Source organism: Muntiacus reevesi, chromosome 12 (genome assembly GCF_963930625.1).
Source record: "Muntiacus reevesi chromosome 12, mMunRee1.1, whole genome shotgun sequence".
NCBI lineage: Eukaryota > Metazoa > Chordata > Mammalia > Artiodactyla > Cervidae > Muntiacus > Muntiacus reevesi.
Genome location: NC_089260.1, coordinates 49,136,303 through 49,156,519, shown reverse-complemented (window position 1 = coordinate 49,156,519; position 20,217 = coordinate 49,136,303).

Below are 20,217 nucleotides of genomic sequence, written 5' to 3'. Positions count from 1 at the left end.
TTTTAATTGGGTAGCTAAACAATCATTGATTCATAGCCTGTTAGAACGTTAGAGGTGAAACTCCTCTTGTTAATTGCACAGGTGAATAGAAGGCCAGCGAGACTGTCCGAGATGCAGAACACCACCAGAAAGAGTTCAGATGGATCGTTGTGCAATTGCAGTTGAGATAACCTACATTTATAGAAAGTTTGATAATCCTTATAAGCAATATTTACAAATCACGATATTGAATACATTTTTCAAATGGCAAGAAGTATTATTTTAAGCACAGGGAAGCATAAGTACAAATACCTGCCAATGCTGAAAATTCATTTGTGTCATGTTTTCCCCACAAAATGAATCAGTGATCATCCTTCTCACCCACGATAACGATGGCTCATTATCCAAGAGAATTTAAAAAGCATATGTAGGGATGTACTTGATATTTTTATTTTGCATAGCCCTAGAAATACAAATAATGGAGGGAGGTCATGGCAAAGACTCTGGGAAGGGAGTGGAAGGTAACTGTGAAGAAAGGGAAGAAATCTAAGGTCAAGATGGACCATTAGAGAGGACACAAAACAGCCCAGACCACTAGAAAATGGGGAGTGTTCAAATGCAGGGTCTGCTTCCCCAGATCAGCAAGACAGAGTCTCATTGTGGTCTTAAAATATTCTTAACAGCCCAAAATTGTGTTAAAGGACACCAGTTAAGTTTTCTAAGGTAAGGACCAGGCAATTAATGAACCATCTGAAGACTCAGATCATGCCAACTTACTTTAAAGTAAAATAAGTCTCAAGATCAGGAATAATTTTAGAAGAGTCTTCAGGGAGAGCCAAATGGCATTAAGCTATAGCCTGCTAACAAGAACACTCATTAAAACAGTTTTCTAAACTTAGCCATGGAAATAAGTCCAAGCTAAAGATATCATACTCCCCATTCCCTTTGGTACTATTTTCATGGGCAGATATATTCTGGGATTGGATAAAAGGGTGGTATTCTAGTAAGATAGTTGTACTTCATCCTAGTAGAGCTCCACATAATCTAAACAGAGGGAGGAGTAACTAGGAGGGTGCAAATGGCACAGAGGATAATATTAAATGACTGGCATCTTGCATCTTTTGCAGCAAACTGCTTTCACATCCATTGTCTTATTTGGGGCTTAGAGAGGTTAAATTTGTCCCATGAATATCCAAGAAAAATGAAAACCAGTGTGTTAGGTGCCAGGGATTGGCTGACTCATCAGTCACTCTGGTGGGCCTCTCTCTGATGCTGAAAACATCATTTCCCAGACTCCTTTGTGGAAGCGAGGATTCTGGGAAAGATTTAGACACTGCCATTCAGATGCATAAATATGAGATCTGAGTTGCAGAAACAGAGAGAGGCAGGTTGCAGGGTATCCACTGCAGCGTATCAGACTGTGACAAATGCAGCAGGATTTTGGAGCCAGCAGTCATGGTAGCAACTTCTTGTTTTGTCGAGCAGTTTTCTAGTTCAGCAGCTTCCTGTTCGGGACAAGGACAGCAGCTACCTTATAGCGGCTGCTCTTCAGTGTTCAGGGGACTTCCTCCCTTTCCTCCTCAGTGGGCTAGGGTGAGTTCTGTGGGCCAGCACACAAAACCTCCACTCATATATCCCAAGTTGTGCAATCCCAACCTGGTGCTCTTTTCATGGTTCTATTCTTACCACGAGGTGAAGAATAATGCAAATTCTATAACTGGTTTAGAATTTGGGAAGACCTCATGATGTTTGAAAACTGGGTTTAAATGACTTTACTCTGGGGTAGTAGAGATGGCAATAGACTAACTAGGCATGAGAACTGGATTCTAGTTCCAGGTGTGATTCTGATTAGGAGCAAGTCAATATCCTATGACCACAGGATCTTCATCTTAAAAATAACACACATAATAAAATCAGTGATTTTTACAGTCCCTCATAGTCCAATATTCTGATAGTCTACAAGGATTATTTTGAAGTATACTTATCCATTTAGCTAAGTATTAAGCAACAAGTGCTTTCATTAGAAGTAAAATTTTATTTAGTTGTGTGTGGTTAACATATAATTCTAGTATCCCTATGCAAAAATAGTTCCTTGGTCAGAGTTCTTAGACCCTATATGATGTGCTGAGACTCTTTTCAGAGGGATATTGACACATATTAAATCCATCTCGACTACCCCATTTGGACAGAACCACAAATTCATGTGTCAATGTAAGATGCAATCTATATGATCCCACCTCCAAGATATACAAAATATTTTATAAACCTATGTTTTCATAATATCAACATTGATAGATGAGAAATTTCCCCCATTTTCCTACTGTACTTCACAGTCTATGGAACATTCATGTGTCAATAGTTACAATGTTAGAAAAGTTAGGAAACTCATCAGTAAATGAAACTTCCTTTATTTAGTCAGCACACAATTACTGACCAAGCCTTCGCTTATTCACACATATTTAGTGAACACCCACTCTGTGCAAGGTAGAATGTTAGGTATTACAGTCTGAAGGGCATAGTCCCTATCTTATGGTTTACTGTTGTTTAGTTGCCAAGTCGTGTCCAACTCTTCTGCGACCCCATTGGCTGTTCATAGGATTTTCCGGGCAAGAATGCTGGAGTAGGTTGTCATTTCCTTCTCCACTACCTCACGGTGCACACAACCTAGGAGAAAAGGCAGATGGATGAATAGATACCTGCGATTCAGCATAATGAGTAACCGGAGAGCAACGGGGCTGGGTGTGTCTTGCTCACGTGGGAGGGGTTTACCGACACTTCCCTAGACAGGGATTCTCCCGCTATGCTCTGAAGGCTAAGAAAGTGCTATCAATGAAGGAGAGAGTGGATAGAGCTTTTCAGAGGCTCAGAGCCAGCCTGGGAAAGAGAGAGAAGGATAGTCTAGAGGGTATGACATATTCAGAACAATGCATCATTCCACGGGGAGGTGTAAAATTGAGTAAACATATGTTTTCTGTTTTATCATTTTCATCTTCCACAAATAAAAAAGCTAACAGAGGGGAGAGCTATCAGAAGAAGGAAATAAATAGCATCCATCTTTGTTGCTGTTACCTGAGGTGTGAGGAATATCCTGACTAAACTAACCTACTCTCCAACCCTTGACCTTCTCAGTCCCACCACTGAGAACTGAGTCAGGATGCGCTGGAGATGACACCTTAATAAAAATTTGCATCTCCCATGAAAATACAGTTTAGTATGTTTTATTAAAATTATTTAATTCATTAAAACACAAAGTAGTGAACAGGATCAGTAAAAATGAATGTCTTCGTACATATTTTTAAACTTTTTCATTAGAAGAGCATCACAGATTCAGTACAGAAGTTAAATTAATAGAGAACAGTAAGCCAGGCCGGATAATGGACACCCTCTTCCCCTTCCCCATCCGGCCAAATACCTAGGTCCTAATTCCTGGAAGCTGTGGATGTTACATTATGTGGGAAAAGGTGCTTTGCAGACATGATTAAATTAAAGATCTTGGGAGAGGGAGCTTTTCCTGGATTACAGGAGTGGGTAGTAAATGTAATCATAAGTTTTCTTAGAAGAGAAGGTTGAGGAGGATTTAACTTCAGAAGAAAAAAGTGATGTGATAACAGAAGAAAGATGCTGCACTACTGGTTTTAAAGATGAAGGAAGGAGGGAGAAACCAAGGGTTGTAGGCAGACTTAAGAAGCTAGAAGAAGCAAGAGATGGGTTCTTTCCTGGAAACACCACAAGTAACCAGCCTTATGATACCTTGGCTTCAGCCCAGTGGAACTGATTTATGACTTCTGACCTCCACAACCACAAGAGAATAAATTTGTGGCCATGCATTATGGTGTCAATAGCAAATTAATACAAAGAGCAAATAAATCATTTTATTAAATTTCTAAACATGAGAACGGCCACAAATATAGGAAAATCATTATTCATAGGCTAGAATTCTTAAAGTACACGCCATGATTTAAATTTGAACCATGTTCCAAAATGGTTTCTTACAAAAACTAACAAAATGCTGAAGTTGGTAGGAAAGCATACCAAATCAGTGTACACAGTTCTAAAAAGAAGACAGAAAACTAGGGACAGGAAAATTAAGATTGAACACTACAATTTATTCAATAGTCTTGTCTCATTTACTAAACCTGTTGAGAAATTACTTTACAAGCTAGAAATAAGGTATTGTTTAAATATTTATAATTATTTGCCTTGTAAGAATATCCTTTTTAGAGTGACTCTCTCAGTAAAGATTTTTTGAGTGAGTCTTTGGGGTTAAAGCGGTGACCTAAACAGTCTTAACTCTTTTAAGGAGTTCACATTCTTGGAAACTAGACCAAAATATCAGTAAATTTCAATATCACGAATGCTACGTAGAGCTCTATATAGTGAGAAGAGAAGTGAAACCGAGAAAAATGGCATGTTTATATTAATATTATACTCAGATTTTCAAATATTTAATTCCATGACATGCTGTCAGAATTTATACTCTCAACGAATGGGCTTTATTCATACAACAAAGCCTATTTTTCCTCCTGTTCATGGAAATGACTGAGCAAGCAGAAATGGCTCAAAATTAACAAGGGAAGGATAGTATTGGAAACTCTCCAGTTCTGTTGCATCCCTCCTCCTCATTCTTGGATCTTCCTAGGTGACACTGTGTCAGTCTGAAGGGAGTGTCTGAGGGTGCTGAGGTGAGAAGGAATAATGAGGCTGAAGAATAATGATTCCTTTACTGCAGTATGAAACTTTAAATTCAATTCTCCTCTTAGAAAGCCAATAGCATTGAGTCAAGTAGTTTAGTTAAAATGATATTTCAGTAATGCTTGGAGATACTTTTTGGGGCACTGTGTTATTTATTGTCCGGGATTCTTATTTTCAGCCAGTCAGTGGGTGACAGGAGTAAGCTGAGCCAGGTGGCTACGGCACTGGACTTTGGACTCAGCCTGAAGAAGGGTAGGACTGAGCACAGTGACACCTCCAGCTGAGTCCTCACCTATGTTAAAGGTAGGACCCAAGGACCCCATCAATGTCTACATTTCCCTACCTCAATATTTAAGCTTATTTTTCTTTTTCGATGTTTATGTTTTGATGTGTGTGTTTTGTTTATGTTGTGTTTTGATATTTAAGTTTATTTTTCTTTTTTGATGTTGATGTTTTGATGTGTGTGTTTTGTTTATGTTGTGTTTTGATATTTAAGTTTATTTTTCTTTCTTGATGTTGATGTTTTGATATTGGTGTTAAATTTTCATAGGATTAATTTCTGCTCCAAGGAGGAAATAATGTCAAAATTAAAGATGAATAATTCTCACTGTCATGCATTTCTAAAAACAAAATTAAATTGCCATTATAACCAAGAGTCAAGCACACAAATATCCCTGGGTCAGGAAGATTCCCTGGAGGAGGAAAATGGCAATGCACTCCAGTATTCCTGCCTGAAAAATTCCATGGACAAGAGGAGCCCGGCGGGCTACAGTCCATGAGGTCTCAAAGAGTTGGACACGACTGGGCTACTGGGCACATAGAGGTTATAAAGAGTCCCAGGTCAAGAGAGCCCTGTGAGATCTGAGAATTAGGGATGCAGATACACTGCAAAATAAGATATCATTCAGTCTCAAGCTAGAATCTAGTTATTAATAAAGTTAAATTCAGACTTCATCTTCAACAGACTGCATTTTCATGTTTCTGTGTATAATTTTTTTCATGGATTGAAATGCAAAGCATTCAGAGCCCCGGTGGCAAAGTGCAGTGGAGAAAGGAAAGTGAGTTCCACTGGATTGTATTTTCATTGCTAAGAGACCTAGAGAGTAGTAAATAGTAAGCAGTAGTAAACAGAAGACCTTTTGATTAAGATCAAGTGTTGTATGGGGACTTCCCAGGTGATGCAGTGATAAAGAACCTGCCTGCCAATGCAGGAGATGTGGGAGACACAAGCTTGATCCCTGGGTTGAGAAGATCCCCTGGAGGAGGAAATGGCAATCCACTCCAACGTTGTTGCCTGGAGAATCCCATGGACAGAGGAGCCTGGTGGGCTACAGTCCATGAGGTCTCAAAGAGCTGGACACAGCTGAGTGACTGAGCACACATTCAGAAGACAGTCCACGAGGTGGCAATGCCTTGATATGGTAACCGGTGTCTCAGTGTCTAATCATCTGCTTTGTTGGTTTTCAGATGCAATTTTGTTACAATACCTAAAGTCAAACATTTTCCCAAGATGGCGCATATCCTTCTATATATGCAAGAAAACAAATTTATCAAAATAAGAGAAACTTTCTTCTACTGCCTGTAGTATTGGCCTTCTCTAGAGTCCCTAGACATTTGAGAGTCTAATCTCCTAACCATCAGATTCTTTCTGTAACTAGAACTGAAGAAAAAGAAGTGTCATAGTCAACAGGAGTAATTTCATCAAGAACCAGTAAACCACTATCTCCAGTCCTCAGTGGAATGACCACATAATTTTGTCTTTCTCCTTTTGTTAAATGCTGGGTAAACAATGACAAATTCTTGTTTGTTTGACTTTCCTTTTCTATACACCTTGTAGAGTACTCTTTTCTCTTTCATTCTCAATGCATAATTTAATTGAAGTTGTTTCATTTTACAAACAATTGTGTTTCTCTAGGACCAGCCATTCTCATGAACCCACTGGCAAGTAGAGTCTACGTGTATTCCTGCTTTGAATAGCTTTAGGGTTCATTATTACCAGTCATGCTCTAAGGACATCTTATCTTCAAATTACCAGGAAAGGATTTCACTCATGTACACCAACTACATGGAGAACAAACACAAGGAGACTAAACTTTGCTGTGGAGATGATGCCTCAAACGGAGTCACAACAAGATATCCAAACGAGTCCAATCTGGGAGTTACAACAAGGAAAGAAAAATTCTAGCCAGTGGAGGTACTAGAAGACAAGCAGGGTCTACCAGATCCAGTGCTCCCAGTTAAGAGCTGAATATGTAGAGCACAGTGAAAAATAATGGAAAGAAGAAAACATGACACTGAAATACTGGAAAGGTCAGGCATGACATTCAACAAAATGAGATGAAATTCAGGGTTAAGTTCCAAACTCAACAGGAGGAACTGAGAGCTCATCAGAGTGCCAAGGTAGAGATTCAATCAGTCTTTATAAGCTAACACAATGGAAAATAATGGAAAAATTTGATTAGGCAGGCATATGTATGCCCAAGGACACCAAATACTGACTCTATGAAGGCAAAAATAACATGTTGGTTGAGGCACGGGCTTTGGAGTTAGAGAGACACAGGTTAATCCTGCCTCCACCACCTAGATGATAATAGGCTGCCTCAGGTTTTTTGGTCTGAAAAATAGAAATTACGTACTTAAATAGTAAAACATTTGGCACCATGCCTAGCACTGTCGATGCTCAGTGATTGATGGTATTATTCCAGCTTCTTCTAGGAGAGAGGCTGCTAACAGATTGCCTGGTGAGGATCTGAGAGTGGTTCTGAATCAGTAGAGTGAGGACATCCATGTCTGAAGCTGAGAGGGCCTGAGGAAGGCAAGGGCTGGCCAAGTGATGCCTCTACATGTGAAAACAAATCATGGTGAAGTGTGATGCATAGGAAAGTGCAGGGGTTCAGAGCACAACAGCCAGGGCTGGAATCTGTCCCTTGTTCTTTGACTTACTAGGTATATAAACAAAATACTTCATCTTTCCAAGCACTAGCAATTTTCACTTGTAAAATAGAGATCCTACTTCACAGAGCTGATAGAAGAAATACAGGAGACAATGGCTTTCCCGAGTGCTTAGAATATAGCAGATATTCAAATGTATTTTCCTTCCCTCCTCCTTTCCAACCTGTCATTCATATATATATTAAAAAAAAAGAGAGAGAGAGGTATTCTCAGATTTGTCAGTGGTTGGAAAACATGCCACCTTTTCTGTAAAAATTAGTCCCCATATCTTTCACATCATTGAGATGTGACTGGAGGAAGTCATAATTAAGAAAGCTGTGACTTAAAAGAACAAGCTATAAATACTTCTCTTGTGGTCCACTGTTTAAGGATCCACCTAGCAATGCAAGGGACACAGGTTCAATCCCTGGTCAGGCAATAAGATCCTACATGCCTCGGAGCAACTGAGTTCACTCACTACAACTAAAGAGTCTGTGTGTTGCAACGAAGACCTGACTCAACCAAGTAGATAAATAATAAACAAATTTTTTTTTTAAAGTAGGGACCAAGTGTACACTCACCATTAGTGGAATGAGGAGTATTACAAATACTATCAGAAAAACATTTATATCAGAGCAGGAGAAGCAGAATAGAAAGTTCCTAAAACTTTCTATCAAATGTATGGAGTTCTATCAAATGTATGGATTAATCAAATGTATGGAGTTTTTTAAGTTATAGAGTAAAGAAAATTGGGAGGGGAAGGACATTACAGGGGAAGAAGAAAGAGGAAAAACAGTGACTGCAGCCATGAAATTAAAAGACACTTGATCCTTGGAGGGTCCAAGTGTATTAGATAGTGTATTAAAAAACCAGAGACATCACTTTGCCAACAAAGGTCTGTATAATAAAAGCTATGGTTTTTCCAGTAGTCATGTACAGATGTGAGAAGTGGACCATAAAGAAGGCTGAGTGACTAAGAGTTGATGCTTCCAAATTGTGGTGCTGGAGAGTTCCTTGCACTGCAAGGAGATCAAATCAGTCAATCCTAAATGAAATCAACCCTGAATATTCACTGAAAGGACTGATGCTGAAGCTGAAGCTCCAATACTTTGGCCACCTGATGTGAAGAGCCAACTCATTGGAAAATACCCTGATGCTGGGAAAGATTGAAGATAAAAGGAGAAGGGGTGACAGGATGAGATGGTTAGACAACATCATCGACCCAATGGACATGAATTTGAGCAAATTCTGGAAGTCAGTGAAGGACAGAGGAGACTGGCATGCTACAGTCCATGAAGTCGCAAAGAGTCAGGCAGGACTGAGCTACTAAATACCACCACTACCACCAAAATCCTTGCCACCCAAAAAGGAATAAAAGATCAGTTTGTTAGTATACAATTGGTATTAATTGAGGAACACTTCCCAATTTATTAAGGTATGATCAAAGTAAAATAAACTGCTCCTCTATAGGCTGGGTAATTTGACCACCTCTAACACACATATACACCCATGAAACCAGACTCCAGTCAGAACTACACACATATCCATCCCCCAAAGTTTCCCTCTGTAATTCATCCCTAACTCCACCCCACCCCATGCAATCATTTACCTTCTTTCTGTCATTACAGTTTGCCTTTTCTAGAATTTTATGTGAGTGGAATCACACAGTATGTTCTTTTTTTTTACTTCACTCCTTTCACTCAGTGAAATGACTGAGATTCATCCTTGTTTGGAAGGATGAATGGAATCATACAAATCCCATCTGGAGTATATTCTAGAGACAAATCAGTAATATTTAAAGTTCCCAAATCCTAATCCTTATTCCCTCACTCCAATGACACCCATAATTTCAAACCGTGTGTTTACTGAGTGCATTGGATTTGGTTCCACAGACCTGGGGCTTCCCAGGTGGTGGTAGTGGTAAAGAATCTGCCTGCCAATGCAGGAGACAAGACATAAGAGAGAAGGGTTCGATCCCTGGGTTGGGAAAATTCCCCTGGAGGAGGGCATGGCAACCCACTCCAGTATTCTTGTCTGGAGAATCCCATGGACAAGGGAGTCTGATGGGCTGTAGTCCATAGGATCACAAAGAGTCAGCACAACTGAAGTGCCTGAGAACGCATGCACACACCACAAACCTAAAGATCTTTGCTTAGGAAGGAGAGTGAACAGCTTTCAGAATCTAAAAAACACAAAAATGGTCTTGGTTCCGCAGTCAGTGAGGATATGGGATGATGAGAAATATGCAGACTTGAGCAGAAAATCTGTTGTCACATTCCCCACTCTTCAATTGCTAATAAAAACTTGGTAATGATGGCAGAAGTCTTTTCTGGAATCACTTACGACATTGGTAATGACCCATACTGGGGAGATAAATCCAGTAGGTAGCCATGCTTAAGTAAAAGAAATTCTTATTACCTCATTTGTCTACTAATAAGTGTGTCTTTAGAGGGTCCTTTAAATATTATTGATATGGTGAGTGATAAAAGAAGACTGCTACTGCTTGAAAACACTGAGTAATTTACCTTCCTTATAGCACCTCCACTGGAGACTTCTCAGTTTGCATGAAATGTAGAGTCAAGGTCCAGAGAAGTCTGCTTTCATGAAGAGGAAAAATCATGTCCTTGATAATGTTTTTTAATATTTGGCATTAGTAAGTGATTTTAGCTGCCTTCTTTTGTGTGGTTGTGATGTCAGCTTCAAAAGCTAATGCAATACAATCCAGGTCTAGTCTATCCTTTTCTTTGACTTTGAGAGATGATCTACCTTGACTTAGAATTTATTCACCAAGTAATCACTAAATTGATTATTTAGTGAATAATTCTAATAATTATTCTAATAACTAATAAATTATTAACAAATATTAATAATAAATGTTAATTCTAATAATTATTCACTAAACAATTTATCATATATTTACTGATTTCTAGCATATGTCATGCAGTGTGCTAGAAATCAGGGACTTTGCTGTAAACAGTACAAGCAAGAGCCCTGCCCTCATATTGTTTACATTCCAGCCCTGCCACTATGACTATGGTATCCTTCCTCCAAAATTGCAAACTGTAGCATCTTTTCATCTTCTATATTCTGTCTGGTGTGAGCACTCAGCCTTGAATGTACATGCTTACCAAATATTTACTGTGTAGAATATCAACCTCCACCTCATATTATAGTTGGTTGTGTCTTCATATTCTTCCTATGCTAAAAAGGTAAAGGAAAAGTGGAAGTTGCTCAGTCGTGTCCGACTCTTTGCAACCCCATGGACTGTAGCCTGCCAGGCTTCTCTGTCCATGATTTCTCCAGGCAAGAATACTGGAGTGGGTTGCCATTCCTTTCCCTTGAGGATCTTCCTGACCCAGGGATCGAACCCGTGTTTCCTGCACTGCAGGCAGATTCTTTCCATCTGAGCCACCAGGGAAGTCCATTCTTCCTATACTACTAACTGAGGAGCGACAATGTGGCAGAGATTTATTTTTCTGCTGAGAAGCACAGCTAGACTATATATCCCACCCTGCCTTGTAGATATGACCACGTGACTAACTTTCAGCCAATGGTATGTAAAAAGTGACTCACTAGAAATGTGCCCATTCCAAACCTGGTCATAAAATCCTCTGGTAACAGATCCTCCTTGTTGGATGTGATACCCACAAAGTTATCGAAAGTCAGCAGAGCCCATGTCAAAAAAGGTCATAAAATAGGTCCCCTAGGCACCTGGATCTGTCTTGGACTCTACAGAAATGAAAAATAAACATCTATCTGCATATGCCATTAGTTATCTTTGATCTATTTATTATAACAGCAAACTTATCCACACTAATGAATGTCTTAGCACTTTGTACAGAGCAAACTTTAGGATGCTAAGTGATACAATTGAATGTTGGAAAAAGATGTCTCCTCCCTTTTGGATCATAAACCACCACTACATTACTGCATTACATTACACAATACATTGCACATTTATTAAAACACAACAGATATTACAAAATCATAGGTTTCATTCTCATTTAGTCAAGTAAGTGATAGCAAAAGTGAATGATCACTTATAGAAGGTTTTCTTTTTTCTTTCTGTATTCAGGAACCCAAAGCTGGGGGACAATTGAATACATTTAACTTTCCCAACTGCCACAGGCTCACTGTCGAAGCTGAAGCTTTGTCTAGACCTAACCAGGGTAGATGTCAAAATTGACCAACAAATCTATTTCACTTCTCTTTTTACTTATAGTTCTTCTCTTCACCTCTATTAATCTGCATCAAAAGACTGGAAAGATGCTTTTCAATGTCCCTTCCACTCTGTATCCAAAATACAATTAAAAACATTTTGATAGAAGTAAAAATAAAGCTGATGTTATCACACACACACATTATAGTCCTATGTTAGCTCACCAATACATTACACATTACTATCTAAATAGAGAAAAACATGCATTTCGGAAAAGACTGCATATTTTGTCTATCACTTGGTGATTTCATAGTAGGTGGATACGGTTTAGTTAGAATCCTTGGACCAGAAAATAAATGACTCCTGCTCATCCTGTGGATGCCAACTACGTTCAAGCATGAGGGGTTGCTGGCCCGCGGTGCCAACATACAGCACCTTCGCAGGGAGGCCAAGGCCCTCATGCTCCAGCAATGCCAGACGGCACTCCGACGAGGCGGGCTGCTTCTGGCAGGTGGTAGCACAGGAGGTAGTAAGCGAGAGCAGCTCAGCAGAAATAGTTCCAGTGAAATACAAGAATAATATTCTGGCGTCCCCAACTCATTCTCTCTCATTCATGACTCACAATAAGCGCATATTCTGACGGGCACATGGCTAAAACCTACCCCCAAAGAAATGAAGCGTCGTCTCCAATCTCTATGGAAGCTCTCCACTGATCTGGAAACCTTTTCCCCCTCAAGTTAAGCAAAGTTTGAAGAGCTACGGTTCTCTCCTCGGTGACCTTGTAAATCGGTCCCAGGTTGTTGGCCAGTCTGATCATCTCATCTCGACCAGCTGCTGTCTTCATATCAAGGGAGATTTGGAGCATTCCATGGGTCAGGAGAAGGTAATGTGTTCGGGGCCTTTTCTAATCCATGAAAAGCCCCAGGTGTATAAGACTGAACCGGCCAACAAGAAGAGAAAGAGAGCAAGACACAGAATCAAGGATAATATTTGACCCAGGGTAAAAAAATAAATAAATAAACAAGATTCTAACATATCCATAGACAACTGACAAATTAAAAATTTAACAAATAAATAAATAAATAAAAATTTAACAGCTCTATGATTTAAGACATTTCTTATAGGGTTGAAAAGTGTAACTCAGGGTTTTACTTTGGGGCAATGGACATGAAAATTTACAGAGGCTCTTTTCACATTTCACATATATCTTGTTGTGGGTAAACAACAAGGTCCTACTGTGTAGCACAGGGAACTATACTCAGTATCTTGTGATAAACCATAATGAAAAATCATACATAAAAAAAAGAGAATGTCTATATGTGTATAAGTGAGTCACTTCACTGTACAGCCAAGACTGGCACAACATCGTAAATCAACTCTATTTCAGTTTAACAAAATACAATTTTTAAAAATAAAATAAAACCTATTTTGTTGAAATTTCATGTTGGGTAAAATGAAATTGCTGTCTAATTTTGCACAGACTTAAAAAAAAACATAACTAAATAAATATCACTATTATTGACAAGGGTTTTTCATTCATTTACCATGTTTATAACTCCATTTCTATTACTTCACTTTTCAGAAATATCCCTATTTCTACAAACGCAATTACTAAGAGGTTATAGTCCAGCAACAATGAAATCCCTTTGTGAAGGAGAAGAAAACAAATTGAAAAGAAAACTCAAGAAAGAAGTTAAAAGTTATCAGGGGTGCCTAAACACAGGCCACAGGAATTGCTGGGAAAGAGCTGTTTCATTTAAAGCTCCAAACTTTGTCAAGATTTTGCAATCTGCATCTATGTGACAGACTATATGATACAGAATGGGCCTGAAACCAATCACATGAAATGGAAAACTCTGTCTTTTAAAGTTTGTCTATTCACTGCAAAATTTACCAGGTCTGATTTAATTTCCAAATATATGGGGTTAAGTATCTTTGATATTAATTTCTCATTTAAATGCTTTCTTCTCTTCAATCACCCCCTGTGTTTTCTCAGTCTTTCAACTTTACTGAAGCTTTCAATGGCTACATCAATGATCTCTCTTGATAAATGTCACATTGCACTTGAAAATATGCAGGTTATTTTCAAGTATGTTTTGATATTGATTGCTAACATAATTCCACAGTGATAAGAGAACAGACCCTGTATGATTTCAATACCTTTAGACCATGAAATTTTTGCACCTTGTTTTATGTCCCTGGTATGTTCCAGTGTCTCCTGGTTTATAGTCTATGGGAACTTGAATTTGTACCCAGTGTGGTATGAAATTGTATAAATCCTACTTATGTTGATAATTAGGGCTTTCCAGGTCTACTATAGCCTTCTACTTTTCTGTCTAGCCATTCTATTAATTTTTGAGAGTTTGATATTGAAACTCCAACTAAAAACCTTAATTTATCTACTTAAAAAAATAATTGTAATACATGGTAGAACTATATGCAACTTTGTTCTGTATTTTCCAAGTCTCCTATAAATGTGTTACCATGCTTTCATAATTTAAAAAAATAAAAAAGAAAGAAAATTTACCAGGTCTGTTCAAGTAAACAGGCTCCAAAGTGATGAGTAGCACAACTGGAGGTTTTAAACCCGTTTTAGTTTAATAGGTCAGAATTCCAAGTTTGATTAAATTTTTCACTCCCTTGTCGCCTGGTTTCTGTTCAGCCTAGACTAATTACTTTCAGGACCTTGCTAATTAGGATGACCAGCAAAAACAATTTGTCATGTGGTTCACTGTTTTTAATATTTTCAATACTTAGTGTACCATGTTTATAAAGCTATAGTCAATTAGATTATAGTAGTCACAAGAAGTCAACACACAGTTCCTACAATTAAGCATTTCAAGGTCATCCTTGACCCTCCCATCTTCAATAAGCCATGTGAGATTATGTTGTGAAATTCTGTATGTAATTATAACTTGGCCATAGAGAAATTTTTTTCCATGGGGACTCCAGGGAAATTGCTCTTTCTTGGCATTCTTTTTGCCCAGGAAATGAGGAAAGCTGAAATAATTCTTCTTTTAAATTGAGATGCCCCTTGAGGTGGCAGAATCTTAATAATGTAGGCATAGCGATCAGTGGTAAAAAAAAAAAAAAAAAAATGACCAATAAGGGATGTTAGTATGAAAATTTGAGAAAACCCTATTTGTACACAAGCCTACAACTGAAAGATCCCAAACTTTGCTGTAGGTGACTCCTGCTACATGCCCCCAAGTATGGGCGGATGCTGGCACCATCCGTCACTCTGAACTAAACAGCACAGAGTCCAGGGCTCCAGAACTTGACACCCAAAGCCTAAAACTGCTGGGATGTTTATGATTGCTGCTTGCTCAGTAAAAGTCCTCCTGGAAATGCAGGTAATTGATAACTGAATGAACTACTCAGGCAATTAATGAAATACTCATACATATCAAACACCAATTTAATAAGACCATATGACTTCTGAGGCTTTGCTGTATGTCTGGTAATTTACATTCAGGATCCCATTTAATCCTAACACTACCATAAAGCAGGTGTTGATACCCCCATTTTACAAGTGAGAAACTGGGACATAGATGTATTAAGTAACTTGTCCAAAGTCTTAAGTGGCAGAACCAAGATTCAAACTTATTTGCAGTAAATGCTGTTGGTGCCTTGTTGACGGCCTCTTCACTGACTTCCAACCCACAGCTGCATTTCTTTCCTGATGATTTCTCCTCCCTCTGTTGCCTGCCTGGCTGGCTCTTGAGACACAGCAGAGTTGCCTAGGAAGTAACTCCCTTCTGGATCAGCTCTCAACCAACAATGAACAGAAACTGGTGTGCAAATACCCAGCTCTCTCACTCCTTGGGGGAACAGCACTGGCTCCCAGGTTCTCCTAATGGGTTCAAAGTTGTTTCCTATAAGTGATAACTTACTTGAGCATACTCTTCATTGGCTAACTTGACTATCCAAAATTGCACCCTCACCCCCACTCCCCAAAAGTTTCCTAGGATTCTCTTGCAAATAAATTACTTGTCTCAGAGTCTACTTCAGAACTCCTCTAAACTAAGACACAAGGTCTGTCTAAGTCCTTATAATGCTTTCACTCTTCAACTGTCCCCATCTCATCAGGATGTTTTAAGAATTAGATGTGCTAACATATATGCTGAACTTGATACATTATCTTGTACACAGTAAGTGAATAATAAACTTTAGCTACTTATGTTTAATAACTGTTGTTTATTTTACAATGCTGATGAAAAGGATTGTGTAACAGTTAACCTAGAATAGGAAGAGACACACTCCAAAATCACTGCAGACGGTGACTGTAGCCATGAAATTACAAGATGCTTGCACCTTGGAAGAAAGGCTATGACAAACCTAAACAGCACAATAAGAATCAGAGACATCACTTTGCCAACAGAGGTTCCTATAGTAAAAGCTATGGTTTTTCCATTAGTCATGTACAGATGTGAGAACTGAACCATAAAGAAGGCTGAGTGACTAAGAATTGATGCTTTCGAACTGCGATGCTAGAAAAGACTCTTGAGACTCCCTTGGACAGCAAAGAGATCAAACCAGTCAATCCTAAAGGAAATCAACCCTGGATGTTCATTGGAGGGACTGATGCTGAAGCTGAAAGTCCAATACTTTGGCCACCAGATGCTAAGAGCCGACTCACTGGAAAAGAACCTGATGCTGGGAAAAACTGAGGGTGAGAGGAGAAGAGGGTGACAGAGGATAAAATGATTGGATGGCATCACTGACTCAATGGACATGAGTTTGCACAAACTCTGAGAGACAGTGAAGGACAGGGAAGCCTAGCATGCTGCAGTCCAAGGGGCTGCAAAGAATTGGATACAATCTATCAACATGACTTAGCAACTGAACAACAACAACAGGAAGAGAATGCCAGAGAAGTAAAAGAGCACTGTGGTTGGAGGTATAGAACTCCTTCTTCTGGGGAGTAGCAGCAGTACCAAGTCCTCCACGTGGTACTTCTTCTGGGGAGTAGCAGCAGTACCAAGTCCTCCACGTGGTACCATATTTTGTCCTATGTGGTGGTGGTGAGTCAGCAAGGCACGGACCTCAGTTTTTACTAATAATCAAGGGATCTGGTGTTGATAAATCCCAATAACTGGGGCCAGAGAGTAGAACTTCCTTGACGGGCAGCACAAGTGGGTCAGTTTTCTTATTCAAAGGTTGGCTGGTCAGGACCACTACTGACACAGATATTTTTGAACAGCATAGTGATAGAGTAACATGATTACTGTATAATACAGAATTTGTTCATGGGAGATAATATAGATTATCTCCCATGATTACTGTATAATACAGAGTTTGTTCTAAATCTCTGGACTTTCCCCAGTCATAAAGGTCTCTTAGTTATTCATGATGGGCCCAGATAGCTTATGTTAATGAGGATGAGAGCTGCCCATATCAGAAAGATCTATTCTGTGATTGGAGGGGTGTGCTTTGAACCACATATAAGATCAGTCCAAGCTCCAGAAGGGGAGGGGAGATGGAGATTGAGTTCAATCTCATGACCTATGATTCAGTCACTAATGTCATCATAATGAGACAACCAATAAAAACTCTGGATACTGAAGCTCAGGTGAGCTTCCTGGTTAGTAACACACATTGACGTGCTGGGAAATTTGAAGCCTGAGGATGTAGAAGCTTCATATGTGGGGTGCTACCAGATTTCACTTTATGAGTCTCTTCTTTCAACCACTTTTCATTTATATCCTTTATAAAAAATCTGTAATCTGAAATTCTTAAGTCTGTGAGTCATTCTAGTGAATTAACAAACCTGAAAAGGTAAGGAAAACACCCAAATCTATAACCAGTTGGTCTGAAGTATGAGTGGTCTGGGAACCTCTGAACTTACAGCTGGTGTCTGAAGTGAAGGGACAGCTGCCCTCTCTGGATAGTTGGCATCAGAATCACTGCATTGCAGTGATCAAGTTGAGAAATAAGTAGGAAATGATTACTATAAGTAAGACATTTTACTCCATCAGGACAACTGCAAAAAATGAGATGCCATCTTAAAAGTACCTAAAAATCAAAAGAATTATATGACTTTTGAGAAGCATAATATTTATTAAAAAAACCCTTTTACTTTAACCTGGAGTTGCTTGCCTATCTTTATTCATAATCATTTATATGGCTCATGGTACAGTCAGTGCCTGTTAAAAGGCTATGCAGGCATTTGTGGGCACACACATTAACTAAGCCATCAAATAAAAGTGACTTCATCCAGATAAAAATGCCAGTGCCACAAGACTTACTTGCCTGCCTTCTCTCAGCTCAGTACCTAACTTGTTTAAAATCGTACAGGAAGATGCTAGATGTTTAAGATACCCATTGATTATCATAAATGCTTTTATCCAATCATTCACTCACTGGACACACATATAATGACAACCTATTATTTATCCAGCACAGGGCAAGAGTGAGTGAAAAGACCATGACACTTGGCCTCAGAGGCTTCCTGAAGCTGTGTTTGCTAGCTGTGTGAACTTCAGGAAAGCATTTGCCCTGAGACTGGACTAGAACACAATATTGGGATTATGAAAAATACTGTCCAATGGTAAATGCTATTGATTCCTTGAGTCAGCCTGCATTTCCTGGGAGATTGAAGCCTGAGCCCCTGTTCTTCACTGTGTGTTTGCCAACTCTCTCTGGAGTCTTCCCTCATCTCCTTCTCAAATCCCCTCCTTGTTCCATAAATCTGCATACGAAAGGACCAGACAGCTGTAGCTCTCAACAGCTTTGGTTTTCATCACTGCCTGTGTCATCCTACTTTGCTGAAGCTGCTTTTTAAAGGGGCTAAGCCTCCTTTAAACAATCCTAAATATTTTTGAAGTTATAAACCAGAACATAACAAGCTTACCAGTAGATAAAACAGTAGAGGTTTTCTGCAGGTAATTAAACTAACTAGAGGACTTCACTGTGGGAGCCATTCTGTGATGTAGCCTGATCATAGACGAGTCCAGAGCACCACTGGAGGAGCTAGGATAATGTCAGGCGGATAGTAGCATCATGAAAAGAAGCGGGAGAAAGGGGAAAGAAGCCCTCTTGGAAGAGAGGACATGATGCAGGCAACCCACTCTGCTAACGGCTCTATTTATGTCCATTTAAATTTCTCCACGCAAGCAAAAAAGAGTCATAACAGATGTAAGGAATGGTACTAGAACTGAAAAGACATCAATGTGGGAACAGCGAAGGCTTCTTCTGGTCTTACTACCCATAAAACAAAGGTAGAAAAATAGAAATTCACACACTCACATCCTGCCTCACCCCATTATAATCCTTTTCCTGCTAGCCTCACTCCCACATCCCATCTTAAGTTACACTGCTAATTTAAAGATAATGAATTGTTCTGTGGCAGCTCAGGTAAGCATACAGCACCAGACATTTTTTTTAAATACCTAAAGAATAAAACAACAAAATTTAGCAGTATGGTAACTTAATGTGAGATTTATATTCCAAAGTCTTAAAAACTCATGGTCCAAGAATGAGCAATGTCTTTGACATGACCTTGAGAAACCTCTGCCAAACAGTCAACCATGTCACTTTTATACCTCTGCCTCTTCCAACTGCTCTGAATTATGGCATTTCTTTTTATAACATTAAAATCAAAACACCTCCTTACCCTGGCACTTTAAATTTCTGACCCTGATATATTGTGATGTCTGACCCCTTGTTGATATCTAATTTTCACTTTTTTAGTATTTTGGGTTTCATCTCGTTGTCTCATTGGCTTATTTCCTAAAAGAACAGGGCCATGGCTAAAGAAAGGGTACCCTTGGAAAAGAAAAGAAAAAGATGTAGAACTTTCACAAGAGTACAGCCCTTAGAGCTTTTAAGACTGATCAAATTCAGACCCTGTTCACAGGAAAATAAAAATGTAGTCAGGGCTCCCCTGTGTGTTGGTGCAGTGGTTAAGAATGCAATGCAATGCAAGGGACACCATTTCGATCCTTTGTCCAGGAAGATCCCACGTGCCGCACGCAAAGCAAGTAAGCTCAGGCACCACAACTACTGAGCTCACACACCACAATCACAATTACTGAAGCTAGTTTGTCCTAGAGCCCCAGCTCTGCAAGAAGAGAAGCCACCACCATGAGAAGCCAGAGCACCACAACAAAGAATAGCCCCGCTCACCACAACTAGACAACGCCCTCATGCCACAAGGAAGACTCAATGCAACCAAAATAAATAAATAAAATGCAGTCATCACTTCTATGCTTCACTCGTGTAGTAACAGATACTCAAGAATTCAGATTCATAAAGGTAACAGGCTGCCTGTTTGCTGTCATCATTTCACTGAGGAACATCAAATGGAATAGAAACCTATGAGACATAGGAAAAATATAGTCTTTGGATCTAGAGGGCTGCATTTTACTATCCAGTTCATCTACTTAAAAGTTATGTAGGTGGGAGGAGGGTTCAGCATGGGGAACACATGTACACCCACGGTTTGATTCATGTCA